Source organism: Capra hircus, chromosome 24 (genome assembly GCF_001704415.2).
Source record: "Capra hircus breed San Clemente chromosome 24, ASM170441v1, whole genome shotgun sequence".
Classification (NCBI taxonomy): domain Eukaryota; kingdom Metazoa; phylum Chordata; class Mammalia; order Artiodactyla; family Bovidae; genus Capra; species Capra hircus.
In genome coordinates this window covers 2,085,356-2,105,820 of record NC_030831.1, presented here as the reverse complement: position 1 = coordinate 2,105,820, position 20,465 = coordinate 2,085,356, and the positions used below count along the sequence as shown (strand labels likewise).

At 44.7% G+C, this 20,465-nt stretch overlaps 1 pseudogene; it reads right to left on the bottom strand.

The window, feature by feature from the left end:
• Positions 1–20,465, bottom strand: part of LOC102178030 — a 105,265-nt pseudogene that overhangs the window by 7,499 nt on the left and 77,301 nt on the right.

The following is a 20,465-nucleotide window of genomic DNA, read 5'->3' as shown; positions in this document are numbered from 1 at the left end:
GACTCGGTGTAGCAGGAAAGGAAATATTCTTTGGGGGCACTGAGTAGCCTCTTTAGAACACACCCTAAATCTATACAAAGAGAATCACAGGGACTGACGATTAAGGAGCTGGAGTATGCAGCTGATAGCCAGTCAGGGAAAGCTTTTAGTCTGGCTTCCAAAAGGGCTCCTGGGGTGGTGTTCATTAACTTCTTTAATGTACTTTTCTCTGAGTTCTGATTTGGTTAACAAACAAGAGCAAATGCATTTCTCAGTGGCAGACAGAATTTAATCAAGCTGGCAATATTGATACACAAAACCAAAATTTCATCATGTTTGTTTGCAAGGAGCTCACATGATCACCAGTCACACGATACCTTTCAGTATCACCCGACCCAGTGGAAAAGCACTTATCATCATCAGCTCAGCTTCTCAGAGCGAAGCTGCATGGTCATGCAGCCCGGGGGCGCAGAGTCCATGGGCTGCGCCTCCTTTGGCTGCAGGAAATCCCTTTCGAGCCTCAGAGCCTATTCAGAAAGCTTCTTGAGAAGCTCAGAAACAAGAGCAAAAGGAGAATTGAGAATGAATGTCTAATGGGTTCACGCCAATTTAGCTCTCCTGTCCTCTTCTCTGAGCCCCCCGCCCCCCATAAAAGGTCAGCTACATGAGGAAGTGTCCCCATGGTTACTGCAGGAAGACAGACATGCAACAGAGAGCATTTCACGCCCAGAAATCCAGCTGCGCCTGCCTCCCCCACATCCTTGACGGCCAGCAGCCCCTTCCTCTGGGCCCCAGGAAGCCGGCCTCCATTCTGCTTCTGCTCTGCTCTGTGACCTGCCACCCCCACTTCCTCCCGTCTCCAGAGTGTGTTAGCCCTGTCCCAGCTCCACCACCCACTTCTCCTCTACAAAAGGCACCATCTCCTTGCCTTTGGGTTCAGCTGCCACAGCCACAGGCAAGGATGCATTACAGTCTGCAGGTCCTGCAGCTTCTAGATTCTACACTATTAACACTCTCTGGGGAAGTTCCCTCATCAAAGGCTTCACTGTGTTGTCTGCAGAACAGCCTTGGCACCCTGAGCTACTCTCATCATTTAGGGAAATTCTTATATCAGCTTGTGCGCAGTTGTGTCCAACTCTTCATGAGCCCATGGACTACAGCCCACTAGGTTCCTCTGTCCATGGAATTTTTTCAGGAAAGAACACTGGAGTAGGTTGCCAGGTGATTGTCCCAATTCAGGAATCAAACCTGCCTCTTTGACATCTCCTGCTTTTGCAGGCGATTCTTTACCACTGTGCCACCTGGGAAGCTCCCGTACTGTACCGGATCTTAGACCACTTATCATTGAAGTTCCCAGGTGCCAAGCTTCTGAGCAGGTCTTTCTAAGAATGGATAGTATCAGGCCTGTTGAACTAAATTTTTTTTTTTTTGCAGAGCTGTTAAGAATTCTTCTGGCACTACTAGTCTGGCACTTTTAGTCATATTATGGAAATTTTCAAATTTGGGGGCCCTATTTGATATCCTATCTAATAAAGTATTAAAACTCCTTTATTATTGACATTCTTGCAAGACAAAAGAAATTTATCACCGTGACATTGAGACATTTGGTGGTGATGTTGAGACACCCACTGTAACATGTGATTTTTATAACTTGATCTGAGGGCACTAAGTCTCTTACAAAGAGAACATTCACACTGAACAAGAACTGACTATATTGAAGAGCAAATAAAGCATCCATTTCAACATGGTCTGTCACACCGTTCTACTTCGGTTCATGAGCTGTTTTCTTCCTATCAGAAGTGCATACATATCATTTAAAAAGTTTAAAAAAATAAAATAAAAAGAAAAGTTTAGATTCTGTGGCTTCATCACGTTTTAGTAAGATTTAAGTTAAACCAAAGAACTGCATAAGGATACTTAAAACATATTTTATTTCTGCTTCTTACTGAAAAATTATATATCACCAAACAGGACATAAATGTACAACTCACTGAAGCTCCAAAAATAAATGACGCTGTGTAATCAGAGCCAGGATCAGGGGAAAGCACATTTGTCACAGTGAGACGCCTGCCCTCCACACAGCCCTCTGTGGTCACTCCCCTGCTCACGGCTGACTGCTGTGCCCACTGTATGGTGTGGGCTTTGCTGGTTTTGCTCTTCAGATGGATGGATTGTAGAGAAGGTGCCCTTTGCCATCTGGCTTCTTTCACGAGACATAATTTCTGTTGTTGCATTTTCCTGATGTTGCTGCATTTTAAATTGCTATGTAGGATCTCACTGTGGAAAAGCCACAATTTACTTGCTCACTGCGTTGGTGATGGGCATTTAGGTGGGCCTCCTTCCCTTTGTTGTTGCCACTCAGGGAGTCGTGTCCTCTCTTTGTGACCCCTGTGGACTGCAACACGCCAGGCTTCTCTGTCCTTCACTATCTCCCAGGATTTTCTCAAACTCATGTCCATTTCCTTCCCTTTGGGTTACTGCAAATGCCCACTTGTGGATACCATGTTAATCATCACGTGGAATCCCCTAAGCTCCCTGGAGAGCTTCCAGGACTATCGCTGGGGTTTCCCTAGATCCCACCAGGCTTTGGGAGAGTGGGGACTAAGTGGTAGGAATGTCCACGATGCCATCAGCTCTCAAAGTGTCTGGTCTCCAGAACCTTCAGCCCCACGCCAGCCACACTGGGTTCAGGGCTCAGAGGCAGGACCCCACCGCTGAGAGCGGTCATTGCTGCTGCTCCCTCAGCAGCCTCAGGCTCCTGGCTGTAGCTGTCCGCTCTGCTTTGCGTGTGCCTGCTTCTCCGCCAGGTTCTGCAGGTGTGGACTGACGTGTGTGCGGGCTCCTTCACGGCCCCACACGGGAGTGGTCTGTGGAATGCAGTGGATAACACCAGTTGTCCCTTCTTGTTTTGGACTCAGTTTTAAAAGTGTCTGAAGCAGTCGTTTCCACCTCTTGTTGTTCAGTCGCTGATTAGTGTCTGGCTCTTTGTGACCACATGGACTGCAGTACACCCGGTTCCCCTGTCCTTCCTGCTTACTGAAACGTGTGTCCATTGAGTCGGTAATGCTATTCAACCATCTCATCCTCTGTCACCTCCTTCTCGTCTTGCCCCCAGACTTTCTCAGCATCAGAGTCTTTTCCAACATTTTGACTCTTTAGTAGCCCAAGTATTGGAGGTTCAGCTTCAGCATCAGTTCAGAATATTCAGGGTTGATTTCCTTTAAGATGAACTGGTTTGACCTATTTGCTATCCAGGGGACTCTCAAGAGTCTTCTCCAGCAACACAGTTTGAAAGTATCAATTCCTTGGGGCTCAGCCTTCTTTGTGGCCCAACTCTCACGTCCATACACGACTACTGGATAGGCCATAGCTTTGACTATAGAGATGCTGCCCATTATATGTATCCTGAGCATGGCAGAATGTCAGCTGTGGGATAAATAACAAGAATCAGTGGTGTAGCAGGATTTGTACGAAGTCATGGTGACTGATAACACAAAGCAAGTGCAGAGTATAAACTCCCCAAAGAAAGAGAAGTCCTGATTCCTCAGTGTTTCCTTTGTTGTCTTTAAGGTTACAGTATGAATCTTTGATTTCACCATCATTAATAAATATAATTTTATATTCATGTTCATGCAGGGATTCTAGGACATTTGGTACATGGTATACACTTTGAAAAAATTCTCAAAAAAAAAGTTCAATAATACTAATTGCTTGAATTTGTAACATTTAATCTTCAAATAATAAGGACTATAATACTGAAACAGAAAGTAACCCTGGAAACGAAACCATGATATTTTAGCCCCATTTGAATTAAGTTTGAAGGAAAGTATCTAGATGGTACGTTTTCCCTATTATAATAATTTTAATGGCCTATAATTTTTGCCATTTACATGACTTATTATTGGGCTTTGATAATGGCTATTATATAACTCATAAAATGTGTTATGTGACTATTTTTTTGGATGCTAAATAACAGTTATATAACATCAGAATTGTGTTTTCTTAAGAGTATGATTGAACTAAGCCGTTAATACATTGGGTCCAATCTTTTAATTCTTTGGGTAACAGTTTATAACTGTATTTTATGACTCTTGATGATTCAGTTCTTTTTGATTAGTTTTTCACTGTATATCATCTTGTCCAGAGGCTGATGGTGATCCAGGAGAGATGGCAAGGCCGGAAGGAATGGTACTGCTTCCGAGTACCATCCTTGCTTAATCTCTTACTCCCTGTCTTGTTACAGACAGTTAAATACATTTTAAATAACTTCTAAAATGAAATATCATCTGTTACATTTTCCTGGGCATTTTCCATTTCTATTGTTCTTCCTGTATTCCCAAAGTCCTAAGTTTCCCTTCAGGACTATCTCACCCCTGACTGAAGAATTTCATCCGCATCTCTTTTAGGAAAGCAGGTCTGCCAGGAACAGTGTCTCAACCCAGAACGTCTTCATTTAGCCTGCATCCCTGGACAATGTGTTTTCTGGGTGTAGAATTCTGGGTTTACATTCTGCTCATACATACCATCCTGGGATCTCCCACAGGAAATCTGCAGACCTCAGGACTGCTGTTTCCTTATGTGTAAAATGCTGTTCCTCACTGGCTGATTTCTAGAATTTCTTTTAATCTTTAGTTTTCAGAATTTTGTTCCTGATATGTCTGGTCATGTTTCTCTTTGGGTTTCTTTTGCTTTGTTCTGCTTATCTCGAACCTGTGAAATTTATATTTTTCACAAAAATTCTCAGCTGCTATTTCTCCATGTACATTTTTCTGTTCCAATCCCTGTCTCCCCCCTGAGGGGTCCCATTCCAGTGACACACTTGATATTCTGTCAGAATTCAGAATGCTTGATATTGTCCTGCTGTAACCTGACTCTGTCATTCTTTTCTCACTTTCTTCTTTCTTCTTCAGATTGGATAATTTCTATTCATCTTTTGATTGGTGTCTAGTCAGCCCTTTTATCTACTGAGGCCATTCTTTGAATTATTTTTCAGCTATTGCGTATCTCAGTTCTCAAATTTAATTGCATTCTCTCTTGAATTTCTACTTCTCTATTGAGAATGCCTGTGTTTCTGTTCACTTCCGGTGATGTGGAGGATGGTTATAAGAGTTTCTTTAAATCTCTGATCATTCTGCCATCTCGGTCATCTGACGGTTGACATTTTTGACTGTCTTTCCCTCTGAAAACTGTTCAGAATTTCACAGCCCTTGGCAAGTCAGGGCATTTTGGGGTTGTAACTTAGACAATTCACATACAACATTGTGAGGTGCCTGAACCCCGTTAAAAATTCGGAGACTACGGACTTGTGTGTTTTGACCGGTAATCAACCCAGTTAGATGAAGACTGATCCAGATTGAGCTGTGCCTGGTTCTTCAGTATCAGCTTTATTTCCAAGCCGTGCTATACTGCTGGGGTTTGCCCCACAATCCCCCAGCATCGTGTGGGGTTGCCTGAGACACGGGCAACTCCCTGGACAGCACCCTCGCCCGGCTCCTCTGGGTGTGCTCCAGACTCGGGCAGCTTGGGGGAGAGTCTGGGACCTTGTTGTTTCCTACGTGGAATTAGGGGTCTCTTATGGTCTCCCCCATACTCTCTGACTTCCAGGGACCCCTCTCCTTGGCCCGATGGCTAGAAATATTCTCCAAGTTTTCTCCCCTGTCAGTCACGCTCTTCTGTGGGACTGGTCCTGCCCACAGGCTGGACGATGAGGGCAAATGGAGAGAACACGGATTTCAGTTCTGCGTGGTCTTCACAGAACTGGGGATTCTTTCCACGGTTCCTTCCTCCAGGGATCGTTTTCCTCTGGTCCTGTCCTGTCACAGGTCTGCAGGCCTGGAGCAAAGAAAAGATTTCTCTCCACATTATCTGTTGGCTCTGAGAGCCAGTTTTTCTCAATATTCTGTCCAGAAGGACAGGCTTTTCTTGGCGTTTTTGTTGTGAGCCTTTGCAGGGCCATCCCCGTTCAGCCAGCGTGTGCTTGGGTCAAAGCCGGAGGTGAAGGGAAGAAAGAAAACCGAACACTGGAGATGACTGTGGCCACATGATTTTCAGTGTGGCTTTTGTGTTTTGTCCATAGTTTTCATTTGTGATTTCATTTCACTGTGGTGGGAATTGTCTGTGCTGGGTTTGCTGTGTCTTAGGTGGAACCAGAAATCTGAATCCTTTATTTAAAAAAATATTATTTACCCATTGAGGACTATTTCACAAATGTTAACCGACGAAGACACATTAAACATTGTTTCTGAATCTCTAGTATCACTCTGATTCTAAGGAAAACACATGAGTGTAGGGTGAGAGGAAATTTTGTTTTCAGGTTTTAATGACACAATCAATGCAATAATTGGCCAACAAATAACCAAAACAACATAATTTTACATCTGTGACTGGATGGCTACTGTCAGCTCAGACGCTAGGAAGGCTTGGTTAACATGTGTTACTTGCTGTGTATTTTATCGAGAATCACAGAAGTAATATTAAGTATCATAATTCACTTAAATAATATGAAGCATATGTTTAGTGGAAATACATCAACCCAAAGAGGTTTCATAAAATAAAGCAAAATAAAATATTAAGTAAAGTAAAATAGGATAAAATGATGGAGAAATAGACCAAGGATCCTAGATCTGGGCTTTAATGTTTTTAATCTAAATCCAGTTCTAAAATAGTTCTTTTGTGTGTATATACCACATCTTCTTTATTCAGTTCTCTGTCGATGGACATTTGGTTGCTTCCATGTCCTGGCTATTGTAAATAGTACAACTGACTCACTTTGCTGTACTGCTGCTAAGGCGCTTCAGTCGTGTCCGACTCTGTGTGACCCCGTGGACTGCAGCCTACCAGGCTCCTCCATCCATGGGATTTTCCAGGCAAGAGTACCGGAGTGGGTTGCCAAGCCTTCTCCTACTTTGCTGTACAACACGAACTAAACCGACACTGTAAATCAACTACAGTCCAATAAAAATTTTTTTTTAGAATGATGGAGAATTTTCAGGCCATTACACATATTATTGCATGTACTATATACACCATGTATAGTAGTATTGAAAGGTCTTTTATATAATAGTGGGTTAAATTAAGTTTAATTCTGTGTATTCAAAAAATAAACTGACGAAATGAGTTATTTTCAGACTCTCCTAAAGTTATAAATATAATAGATTAGCTTACTGAAAACAGAAATCTTTTTTAAAATGTTTGTTTTAAAATATAAAAAATACTGCCATCTTTGAACTAGGAATAATTAATCGTTGACCAAATGATACAAAATAGTACATCATATATTCACATAAGTTATAATTTGACATAATGACAGATTTAGTCCATGAAACTGAAGGTCTTCTTTCTCTTTCAATTATAAAAGCCTCTCATATCAAGCTCTTTAAAAAAAACTGTAAAAATTTGAAAACTAGCAGAACCAACCAAAGTATAGCATCTTCTATAGATGTGTAGCGCTTTCCTGGTGGCTAGGTGGTAAAGAACCCACCTGTCAATGCAGGTGACATGGGTTCCATCTCTGAGTCAGGAAGATCCCCTGGAGAAAGAAATGGCAGCCCACTCTAGTATGCTTACCTGGGAAATCCCATGGACAGAGGAGCCTGGTGGGTTACCGTCCATGGGGTCACAGTCTGACAGGACTTAGTGACTAAATAACAACAAGATTTGTACTGTACAGTATTAATTAAAGATATCTGGGAAGGGAAATCTTCTGTATTCTCAGCATAAGGGTTTAAATGTGCTCATTGTTTTGAATCTTACTGAAGTGGGTTATTGTAAGGGTATGTGTGATTCTTTTTAATTTTGAACTGTAATACCAGCAAGTCTGGAAAACTCAGCAGTGGCCACAGGACTGGAAAAGGTCAGTTTTCATTCCAATTCCAAAGAAAGGCAATGCCAAAGAATGCTCAAACTACCACACAGTTGCACTCATCTCACATGCTAGTAAAGTAATGCTCAAAATTCTCCAAGCCAGACTTCAGCAATACGTGAACCGTGAACTCCCTGATGTTCAAGCTGGTTTTAGAAAAGGCAGAAGAACCAGAGATCAAATTGCCAACATCCGCTGGATCATGGAAAAAGCAAGAGAGTTCAAGAAAAACATTTATTTCTGCTTTATTGACCATGCCAAAGCCGTTGACTGTGTGGATCACAATAAACTGTGGAAAATTCTGAAAGAGATGGGAATACCAGACCACCTGACCTGCCTCTTGAGAAACCTATATGCAGGTCAGGAAGCAACAGTTAGAACTGGACATGGAACAGCAGACTGGTTCCAAATAGGAAAAGGAGTACGTCAAGGCTGTATATTGTCACCCTGCTTATTTAACTTCTATGCAGAATCCATCATGAGAAACGCTGGACTGGAAGAAACACAAGCTGGAATCAAGATTGCTGGGAGAAATATCAATAACCTCAGATATGCAGATGACACCACTCTTATGGCAGAAAGTGAAGAGGAACTAAAAAGCCTCTTGATGAAAGTGAAAGCAGAGAGTGAAAAAGTTGGCTTAAAGCTCAACATTCAGAAAACGAAGATCATGGCATCCGGTCCCATCACTTCATGGGAAATAGATGGGGAAACAGTGGAAACAGTGTCAGACTTTATTTTTGGGGGCTCCAAAATCACTGCAGATGGTGATGGCAGCCATGAAATTAAAAGACGCTTACTCCTTGGAAGAAAAGTTATGACCAACCTAGATAGTATATTCAAAAGCAGAGACATTACTTTGCTGACTAAGGTTCGTCTAGTCAAGGCTATGGTTTTTCCTGTGGTCATGTATGGATGTGAGTGTTGGACTGTGAAGAAAGCTGAGCACTGAAGAATTGATGCTTTTGAACTGTGGTGTTGGAGAAGACTCTTGAGGGTCCCTTGGACTGCAAAGAGATCCAACCAGTCCATTCTGAAGGAGATCAACCCTGGGATTTCTTTGGAAGGAATGATGCTAAAGCTGAAGCTCCAGTACTTTGGCCACCTCATGCGAAGAGTTGACTCATTGAAAAAGACTCTGATGCTGGGAGAGATTGGGGGCAGGAGGAGAAGGGGATGACCGAGGATGAGATGGCTGGATGGCATCACTGACTCAACGGACGTGAGTCAGAGTGAACTACGGGAGATGGTGATGGACAAGGAGGCCTGGGGTGCTGCAATTCATGGGGTCGCAAAGAGTCGGACATGACTGAGCGAGTGAAATGACTGAACTGACTGAACTGAACTGAACTGAATAATAAAATAATTCTGTCATATTTTCCATTGTGAAGTTCCTTGTTTGAACATAAATGGCATTACTGGAGATTTCCAGGGCAACAAAGGAAACTCAATTAGCTTGTACCTTTTAATTTTTTATGTTGTTAAAGCTGGTGTAATGAAAAGGTCAGTTCAAGCCTTTGAAATGAAAACACTCATTTCAGCTCTTTTGGATTTCACCGAGCCCAGTTTCCAAGGGCTGCCACTATGTGGACCAGGAAAAAGGAAAAAGGTAAAAATCAACGGGAAAAACAGCTTGGATGTCATGCTTCGCCCCAAGCTGCAGCCTTTCTCTGTTAAAACCACACACGCTTTCATCAGATTCACTATATCTGACATGAGGTGGCCGCTTCATCCTTGTATTTGCTCCAGTTCAGTTCAGTTCAGTCACTCAGTCGTGTTAGACTCTTTGTGACCCCATGAATCACAGCACGCCAGGCCTCCGTGTCCATCACCAACTCCCGGAGTTCACTCAGACTCACGTCCATAGAGTCAGTGATGCCATCCAGCCATCTCATCCTCTGTCGTCCCCTTCTCTTCCTGCCCCCAATCCCTCCCAGCATCAGGGTCTTTTTCAATGAGTCAACTCTTCGCATGAGGTGGCCAAAAACTGGAGCTTCAGCTTTAGCATCATTCCTTCCAAAGAAATCCCAGGGTTGATCTCCTTCAGAATGGACTGGTTGGATCTCCTTGCAGTCCAAGGGACTCTCAAGTCTTCTCCAGCACCACAGTTCAAAAGCATCAATTCTTTGGCACTCAGCTTTCTTCACAGTCCAACTCTCACATCTGTACATGACCACTGGAAAAACCATAGCCTTGACTAGATGGACCTTAGTCAGCAAAGTAATCTCTCTGCTTTTTAATATGCTATCTAGGTTGGTCATAGCTTTCCTTCCAAGGAGTAAGCGTCTTTTAATTTCATGGCTGCAGTCACCATCTGCAGTGGTTTTGGAGCCCAAAATATAAAGTCTGACACTGTTTCCACTGTTTCCCCATCTATTTCCCATGAAGTGATGGGACTGGATGCCATGATCTTCGTTTTCTGAATGTTGAGCTTTAAGCCAACTTTTTCACTCTCTGCTTTCACTTTCATCAAGAGGCTTTTGAGTTCCTCTTCACTTTCTGCCATAAGGGTGGTGTCATCTGCATATATGAGGTTATTGATATTTCTCCTGGCAATCTTGATTCCAGCTTGTGTTTCTTCCAGTCCAGCATTTCTCATGATGTACTCAGCATATAACTTAAAATAGCAGGGTGACAATAAACAGCCTTGACGTACTCCTTTTCCTATTTGGAACCAGTCTGCTGTTCCATGTCCAGTTCTAACTGTTGCTTCCTGACCTGCATATAGGTTTCTCAAGAGGCAGGTCAGGTGGTCTGGTATTCCCATCTCTTTCAGAATTTTCCACAGTTTATTGTGATCCACACAGTCAACGGCTTTGGCATGGTCAATAAAGCAGAAATAAATGTTTTTCTCGAACTCTCTTGCTTTTTCCATGATCCAGCGGATGTTGGCAATTTGATCTCTGGTTCTTCTGCCTTTTCTAAAACCAGCTTGAACATCAGGGAGTTCATGATTTACGTATTGCTGAAGCCTGGCTTGGAGAATTTTGAGCATTCCTTTACTAGCATGTGAGATGAGTGCAACTGTGTGGTAGTTTGAGCATTCTTTGGCACTGCCTTCTTCGGGATTGGAATGAAAACTGATTTTCCAGTCCTGTGGCCACTGCTGAGTTTTCCAAATTTGCTGGCATATTGAGTGCAGCACTTTCACAGCATCATCTTTCAGGATTTGAAACAGCTCAACTGGAATTCCATCACCTCCACTAGCTTTGTTCGTAGTGATGCTTTCCAAGGCCCACTTGACTTCACATTCCAGGATGTCTGGCTCTAGATGAGTGATTATCTGGGTCATGAAGATTTTTTGTACAGTTCTTCTGTGTATTTTTGCCACCTCTTCTTAATATCTTCTGCTTCTTGTTAGGTCCATAGCGTTTCTGTCCTTTATCGAGCCCATCTTTGCATGAAATGTTTCCTTGGTATCTCTAATTTTCTTGAAGAGATCTCTAGTCTTTCCCATTCTGTTCTTTTCCTCTAGTTCTTTGCATTGATCACTGAGGAAGGCTTTCTTATCTCTTCTTGCAATTCTTTGGAACTCTGCATTCAGATGCTTATATCTTTCCTTTTCTCCTTTGCTTTTCGCCTCTTTTCTTTTCATAGCTATTTGTAAGGCCTCCTCAGACAGCCATTTTGCTTTTTTGCATTTCTTTTCCATGGGGATGGTCTTGATCCCTGTCTCCTGTACAATGTCATGAAGCTCTGTCCATAGTTCATCAGGCACTCTGTCTATCAGATCTAGGCCCTTAAATCTATTTCTCACTTCCACTGTATAATCATAAGGGATTTGATTTAGGTCATACCTGAATGGTCTAGCGGTTTTCCCTACTTTTTTCAATTTGAGTCTGAATTTGGCAATAAGGAGTTCATGATCTGAGCCACAGTCAGCTGCTGGTCTTGTTTTTGTTGACTGTATAGAGCTTCTCCATCTTTGGCTGCAAAGAATATAATCAATCTGATTTTGGTGTTGACCATCTGGTCATGTCCATGTGTAGAGTCTTCTCTTGTGTTGTTGGAAGACGGTGTTTGCTATGACCAGCGCATTTTCTTGGCAAAACTCTATTAGCTTTTGCCCTGCTTCATTCCGGTATTTCAAGGCCAAATTTGCCTGTTACCCCAGGTGTTTCTTGACTTCCTACTTTTGCATTCCAGTACCCTGTAATGAAAAGGACATCTTTTTTTAGGTGTTAGTTCTAAAAGGTCTTGTAGGTCTTCATAGAACCGTTCAACTTCAGCTTCTTCAGTGTTACTGGTTGGGGCATAGACTTGGATTACTGTGATATTGAATGGTTTGCCTTGGAGATGAACAGAGATCATTCTGTCGTTTTTGAGATTGCATCCAGGTACTGCATTTTGGACTCTTTTGTTGACCATGATGGCTACTCCATTTCTTCTGAGGGATTTCTGCCCACAGTCGTAGATATAATGGTCATCTGAGTTAAATTCATCTGTTCCAGTCCATTTTAGTTTGCTGATTCCTAGAATGTCGATGTTCACTCTTGCCATCTCTTGTTTGACCTCTTCCAATTTGCCTTGATTCATGGACCTGACATTCCAGGTTCCTATGCAATATTGCTCTTTGCAGCATCGGGCCTTGCTTCTATCACCAGTCTCATCCACAGCTGGGTATCGTGTTTGCTTTGGCTCCATCCCTTCATTCTCTCTGGAGTTATTTCTCCACTGATCTCCAGAAGCATACTGGGCACCTACTGACCTGGGGAGTTTCTCTTTCAGTATCCTATCATTTTGCCTTTTCATGCTGTTCATGGGGTTCTCAAGGCAAGAATACTGAAGTGGTTTGCCATTCCCTTCTCCAGTGGACTACATTCTGTCAGACCTCTCCACCACCTTGGGTTGCCCTGCTGGCATGGCTTGGTTTCATTGAGTTAGACAAGGCTGTGGTCTTAGTGTGATTAGATTGACGAGTTTTCTGTGAGTATGGTTTCAGTGTGTCTGCCCTCTGATGCCCTCTTGCAACACCTACCTTCTTACTTGGGTTTCTCTTACCTTGGGCGTGGGGTATCTCTTCACGGCTGCTCCAGCAAAGCGCAGCCACTGCTCCTTACCTTGGACGAGGGCTATCTCCTCACCGACGCCCTTCCTGATCTTCAACGTGGGATAGCTCCTCTAGGTCCTCCTGTGCCTGGGCAGCCACCGCTGCTTGGATGTGGGGTTGCCTCTCCCGGCTGCCGCCCCTGGCCTCGGGCGTGGAGTTGCTCCTCCCGTCTCCCGCCAGGACCAATTCAGGCTCGAGGTGCCACCTGGCGGCCTGTCACCTCAGTCGTGCCCCGTGTGCTGGCTCTCTGCCCAGGAGCTTCTGCAGTACCGTCTGTCATGGCCCTGACCCTCACCACTTCCGGGTGGAGGCATAGCCCCGGAAGTACTTGGGAATCAGTTCCAGGGCAGTCCTGGACCCGTGAAGAACTGAAGCCCGCGGAGACCTGCCTGAGGGAGCCGACCTCCCCGGGGCTCTGCAGGGGGCTGTGGGTGGCGGGACCTTGGTCCCTGCAGAGGTCGTTGGCTCCTTCCTCCTTCACCGCTTCGGCCATTCTCACACCTCACTCTTTCCTTTCTTCTCGCACACTGTTCATCCACCTAGAACCCGGTACCGCCCTCTTCTCCAGGGACCGACCCCCGCCTCCTCCCTCGCCTCACAAAGGCAGGCCTCGAGGGAAAGATGGTTCCTGCAGGGACGTGTTCCTGGTGTTTTTAAGCAGCACCCCTGTCTCGTGGTCCTGTCACAGACAGGGCTAGCACTTCCGCTTTGGAGAATTGATCGCCCTCCGTGGAAACGGCGCCTGGGAAGGAGTCTGTTCTCTCTCCTGCTCTGTCCGGTCCTGTCACAAAGCAGACAGTCGTGAGTTGTCTGACAAATGGACAAACAACCCTTTAATCTAGTCCCTGCCCCGCCCCCCGCCACTGCGTCCACAGCAGAACCACCCTCTGGGTCGCGGCCAGAGCGGTGGGCTCAGGAGGCAGGTCTGTCCACGGGCTCCCCTCGCTTCGATCCCCTTGGGCGTCTCTGCTGCCCCTGCCCTGAAAGGCCCTCTCTTCCTATGTCAGCTCGTCCTGTGCCATGTGCTGTATTACTATCCACATTTTCCTGAGAAAACCCCTGGGAATAGGCAAGTCCAGAACCTTGAGGAAGGTCATATTGCTGGTTAGCGGCTGACCTGAGATTTGAAATGGGCATCTGGCCACAGGGTGGACGGAGACCAGCAGAGGAAAGACACCCCCCTCTGCCCACTTCATTCCACAGGGTGCTCTCCTTTAACCAGGGGGACAAATGAGGATGGGTAAGTATTAGGAGGATGATCATGACGAGAGCAAAAACAGAAAAACTTAAATTCCAAGCAAAAGCGGTTGAAATTATTTTTTGATTTTCCTCTTTTACCAGGAGATGAAGTTTATATCTCAGAAAATACTTATTGATAGAATTATCCTGGGACTGTCAATTATGTCATGATAAGTTCCCAAAGATAAAGTTGCTTATCATTTTGGTTTCCTGAGCAAAGGGGTCAGATCTGACAGCCTAATAAGGTCTGGTTCTGTTTGTGACTTTGCCAGACAAACCCAAATTTGATCATTCTTTTCCCATTCTAAAAGCTAACAGCTAGATTACAGAGTCCTAGTTTTCAGAGTGTGTTCTCTAGATGTAGGTTAGGATGGAAAAACCTGTCAGTAGGGCAGGAATGATAAAGGCGTTAAATGGAAAGGTGCAAGTGGGCTCCTTCTGTGTTGTTAATAACTACACTTGTGAGAGGTTTTCCTCTGAGCTACTGCTTTAAATTAAAAGAGAGATGCTAGCAGTAGTTTCCATGGTAACCAAAAGTCAACTGTATTCCAAACTTCCTCCTGACTTCCTTTGTAAAAAAGTGGTTCTGGGTGAGTTTTTTTCATTTAACTTAACTTTCAAGAAAAGGTTAAGATTTAAAGGGGCCTGAATTTTCTTTGGGTGGGTAAAAGGCTCTGGAGTCCAGGAAGAAGTGGCCGCTGTTTCTGACTGGTGTGGGTTCTTATTACTGGGGATGCTGCCCCATTGGCATGGAGGGGGAACTGTCAGTCCAAAAGGCAGCCAAGCTGACATGTAGCTGAAAATCAGTATTGCAACTCGAAAACCCCATTGTTAGATACTAACTGCAAGTGCACGAACACCAAATTGCTGGTTGAGGAGAAAATTAGAGAAAGGATCCTCCTACTTTTTCTAAAGGGCTTGAATCCAGAGTGTCTGATTCCAAGACCATTGTGTCTTCTTTGACATCATGACAACTCCTTCAGGACGTTACAATTCAGGTCCCCCGCAGCCAATCCTGCAAGCTGAAGTTAGTCATCAACCAGTTTCCCAGAAACATTTGAAAATTTATAATCTCCATTTTTAAATTTCCTTGCTTCACTCCTCCTTCCCTTCTTCTTTCCTTCATCCTTCCTTCCCTCCCTCCGAGGGAGGGCTCTGTTTCTGACTGCTTCCCGAACCTTCAGTCCTCAGCTGGCTTCACTATTGCTGTGAAATCACAGTTCCTATGATCCCACAAACCTATTTCTTTATTTGCTATTTTTCCCTTTGACATTTAGGGAAGACCAGTGAGAACCTCGAGTGCTTCTGGCAGAATTGTTGGGTCTCTGGGGAAGGACCTGGTTTGCTGTGCTTTCCTCTGGGTTTCAAGTTTTATTCAGCCCCGGCAGACGGCTCAGAAGCAGACTGGACATGCACGGCTCAGCCTGGGAAGGAAGGACCAAGACAGGGCTGGTGGTGACAGAGAGAAAGGGGGGGTTCTGAAGTCCTCTGCTTCTGATTTCTCAGGGAAGTACCACAATTTCCTCATGCATCTCCCTCGGGTCAGGAAGGCTGACTGTGTGCAAAGGGACAAGGATGGGTGTCAGCTCTCCCTCCAGCCTGTTCCGGTCGCCAGCCTGGCCCAGAGGCCAGGGAGTGTGCGTGCAGAGAGTCCCCTGCGTGTCATGATCACCAGTCACCTTTGCTGACAGCTGTTCTGGACCTAGTTTGCAGCTTTTAAAGCCTTGGTGTTACAGAGAGTGTCCCTCAATTTAGATGAAGCGCAAATCACTTTATTGAACCCCTGGCACTAGCTCCAGGTCTTTCATTTTGATTTAGTTAGATTTCTGCTTCCTGTAAAAGACTAATGTGAATTTGCCCAAGGACCCAGGAGAGGGCATCGGGGCAGAATAGGACCAGGATCTGAATTAATTCTGAAATGTGTTGTCTTCTAAATTGTTCTTAATTTATATGGAAGGTTCTCATACTTTCAGGTGTGTTTGTATGTAATAATGGGGTCACCAGGACAGCATACATCCTAAGGAAGAGTCTTATTCTTTAGTTTTCAGTCCTATAAACACAGACTCTATCAGAGATGATTGAATTTATGTCATATGAAATGTACCAGGACTGAAGGATGAACTCTAGTGAAAATTTTTTCTTCTTTTTTTTTTGTGTGTGTGTTAACATACTTTAATAGCCACAGTCTTTTTATTAAAAGGATAGACATGAAAAATAATAAGCACTTATTAAAATGATAAGCATATAGATACAAACAATGTATACAAAAGGAATGAAAAATTTTTTTCTTCTTTTAAATTTTCTCTAGGACTTCATATTCTGATGTTATTTTTATTGAAGTATAGTAGATTTACAATGTTGTGTTTGCTTCATGTGTACACCACAGTGATTCAGTTATTCTTTTTCAGATACTTTTATAAATTCAGATACAAAATATTGAGTGCTATTCTTTGTGTTATACAGTAGGTCCTTGTTGGTTATTTATTTTATATAGAGTAGTGTGTGTATATCTATTAATCCCAAACTCCTAATTTATTGCCCCCCACCCTGATTTCCCTTCAGCAATGTAAATTTGTTTTCTATGTCTCTGGGTCTATTTCTGTTTTGTGAATAAGTTCATTTGTGTCTTTTTTTTAAAGATTCTGCATATAAGTGATATATGTGTGCATGCTAAGTGGCTTCAGTCGTGTCTGACTCTTCGAGTAGTGCTTGCATCGATGTCTGCAAGTAGGGGTGTGTTTACCCCTTATTTCTGATTTGTGTACATGAGGCTCCTTCTCTGCCTAACTGCTCTAGTAAACACTTGCAGTGGACATTGATGGGATGCTGGCTGGCCTTGACTTACTTTCTCCTGGGCTGAGTGGCAATATTTCCTTTGATTCCACAGGAAGTCTCCGGCTTTTAGGTTGTTGCGTGTATATATAAGTGGAATTCAATAGTTCCTTTGATATTTCATTTTTTTCATCAAGAGGGGTTGTACTTTGCCAAAGCCTCTCAAGCCCCACGGAGGTTACTGTGTGGTTCTTGCTCTCGGGGCCAGTGTGAGTGGGGCAGCACTGTGGCTGGTGCTCCCTGCGACCCTGGGACAAACTCCTTTGGATCAGGACATGGTTTCCTCCAAAGCACCAAGGATGCTGCTCGCGCCTGTGAGAGGACGGGCCCATGCCCGGGCAGCACTGCGACCCTGCGGTTTGGGGCTCCTGTGATGTCGCTGCTCCCCTCTGACTCTGGGGCCCCGCCAGCCTCCTGAGGCCTCTGCCCTCCCTGACTCTCAGCAGGCGTGTGATCACTGCTCTTCCTGGTACCGGCCAGGACGCCCTGGCATCGTCTACCTGCTCCTCTCGCTGGATCTTGACCCTACTAAGGGATCCCATCCTCAGAGTTCCCTAGAGGTGCTGGTCTCTGGCTGTTTTGGTCATGGGAATTTCTGAAGTCCCCTGCCCTCTTCTTCACCCCATTGGAGTGTCCCCAGGCTTCACTGGGGACTGATGAGCACACACTGGTCTCTCTGTTTCAATAGCTCTTCTGGACTTCCCTGGTGGTTCAGACGGTAAAGCGTCTGTCTGTAGTGTGGGAGACCCAGGTTCAAACCCTGGAGAAGGAATTGGCATCCCACTCCAGTATTCTTGCCTGGAAAATCCCATGGACAGAGGAGCCTGGTAGGCTACAGTCCATGGGGGTCACAAGAGTCAGACACGACTGAGCGACTTCACTTCACTTCTGTGTAATTTAGAGCCGACAGATTTTGTGTCTTCTAAGTTTCATGATGTTGGGTTGTTCCCCCTGCATCATCGTTGCTGCCCTGTGAGGTGAGACAAGCGAGTGGGTTCTGCGAGACGCCTCCCCTGTGTTTCTAGGGTGAACGTGCCATGTGTCCAGGGAGACGTCTCTGGTGATGTGTGGAGCACCCGTGCCAAGGGTTGGGGGAGTCTCCACACCCCCCATGCTGGTGCGAGGATGCTCACGGATGTTGTCTGAGTGCATGAGCCCCAGGAGAGGCTGGGAGGCTCCATCCCTCCCCCTGGGCCATGAGAGGGATCTGTGGTGGAGCGGGGGCCCTGTGGGCAGGCGGGTCTGGCCCCTTTTCTGATCAAGTTGACCCACATGTGTACCTGCCCCATGCGCTCAGGTCTCCTCTGGGCTGAGATTCTGAAACTTGCCACTGAATTTTCATCAGTCATGTTACTGAGTCACGTCTGCCCTACCTGCATCCAGACACTGTCCCGACTCCTGCTTCCTGCTCCTACCATTTCACGAAATCCATTAACTCTGTGACTCTGACATTCTTTTTTTTCATCTCCCCAAGTACTCATAATACAAATATCTACTTTTGTATAATCTGAAAGGGACTCAGATTTTCCCCTTGGCTGGGTAAGCAGGCACACTGTAATTTTCTTACAGACGACAGAGAATCGGGCTCATGTGATGATCTAGTTCCCGTGGGTTGTGGGGAGCAGCTCACACACCACTCAGGCCTGTGACAAGGCACACTGCAGTCTGAATGTCAGAGTCACCCCACCAGGGGTGTCAGGACCCCTTCCGCTCTCGATTTCTGGCTGAACCCACGAGCAGACTCATTTTCAGCCTGTGGCTCCCAGGGTGTTGTTCAACAGGGCTCAGAACACTGTCCTCATGACACGGCTCATTAGGAGGGAACATTTCCAGCTTCTCTTCTCTGTGCTATTCAGCTGGAGGTGTTTATCTGTACAGTTTCTGTGTTAGATTCATCAAGATTCAAACTGTGTTGTGAATAAAACTGAGGGAGGCAGGATGCACAGGAGAAACAAGAAAAGATGTCTTCCTTTTTTGCTGCATAAAGAGGTAATTATATAAAATTTAAAGTAAGATTTTTGTCCATTGTCATTGGCCCAACTTCACAACATGGTGCCCCTAGTAACAGGACGGGAAGGCCTACTACAAAGTGCGTATTTTGCAAATTCCAATGTTTCTGATAAGATCAAGATAACTTTATTTTTCCCAAAAAGTTTTGCTGATTTCCTTAACTTAGCTATTCCCATTACATTAGTTTCATTTCGGTTTATGTTCAGTAGTATAGAGCCTCCACATAATGTCTCAGTCCGTGTTATAAGGGGCCCTGAGAAGAGTGAATGCTCATTTCTCCTGAACCCTAATGTTGTCCCAGATCCTAAATAAGATAAGCTGAGAAAGTTTACAGAAAACCTAAATATCTGTCATAGCAAGAGTTGTCATCTGTATGCTATAACATGTTGACCTTTTAGATAGTAAATGTTTTATTTATAAAGTATTTTTAAAGTTGTTGGAAATATGAATTAATACTATTTGCATCATAAGATACACATTTTGTATTAAAGTGAAAGTCACTCATTCATCTCCAATTCTTGCTACCCCTTGGACTATCCAGGCCAGAATACTGGAGCCTTTCCCTCCTCCGGGGGATCTTCCCAACCCAGGGGTCAAACAGGTCTCCAGCATTTCAGGTGAATTCTTAACCAACTGAGCCACAGGGGAAGCCCTTTTTGTATTAAGAGATGTAATTAATATGTACCAGTAACTTGGGATGAAAGGTAAAGCTTAAATGGTGATTCATAATAATAAAATATTTTTTTGTAACCTTGAGGTCATACTGAAATGTGACATAGCTCTAAAATAGGGATCACGCACTTCTATGCTCACAGGGCATTGAGAGTGAAAGTGTTAGCTGCTCAATTGTATCCAGCTCTCTGCGACCCCATGGGCTGTAGCCTGCCAGGCTCCTCTGTCTATGGAATTGTCCAAGCAAGAATTCTCCAACGGTTTCCATGCCCTTCTCCAGGGAATCTTCCTGACCTAGGGATGGGACCTGAGTCTCCCACCTTGCAGGTGGATTCTTTATCATCTGAGCCACCAGGGAAGCCCCACAGGGCATTAACTGACTTTATAATCTGGTGTTTCTGGAAGGGACCTAAGAGGTCCTGTAGTACAAGATTCCAGCAGATAAAGGAATGCCTTCCCCCGGGTTCCTGGAAACTTACACGTTCTCGGATAGAGCATTTCCAGTGACAGAGGCATCACCACCTTCAAAGGCAGCATGTTCTGCTGGGCGACTGTAAGTTTTAGACAGTCATTCATGCACTCACCCCAAACACGTCCTCCTGCAGCTCCCAGCATCTTTCCTTGGCAGGGCACCCTCAGGCCGCTGGGCGCCTGGCCCGCTTCCCCTGATCCACACCTCAAGCATTGAGATGAGATGATGGGATCTTGCCACTAGGCTTGGGTCCCCTTTCTAAACCACACTTGCTGCCTCTCCAGCTGTTCCTTATGTGACCCACTTTTCAGTCACCTTCTACCACACTCTAACACGTGCTCCTTTTCAGA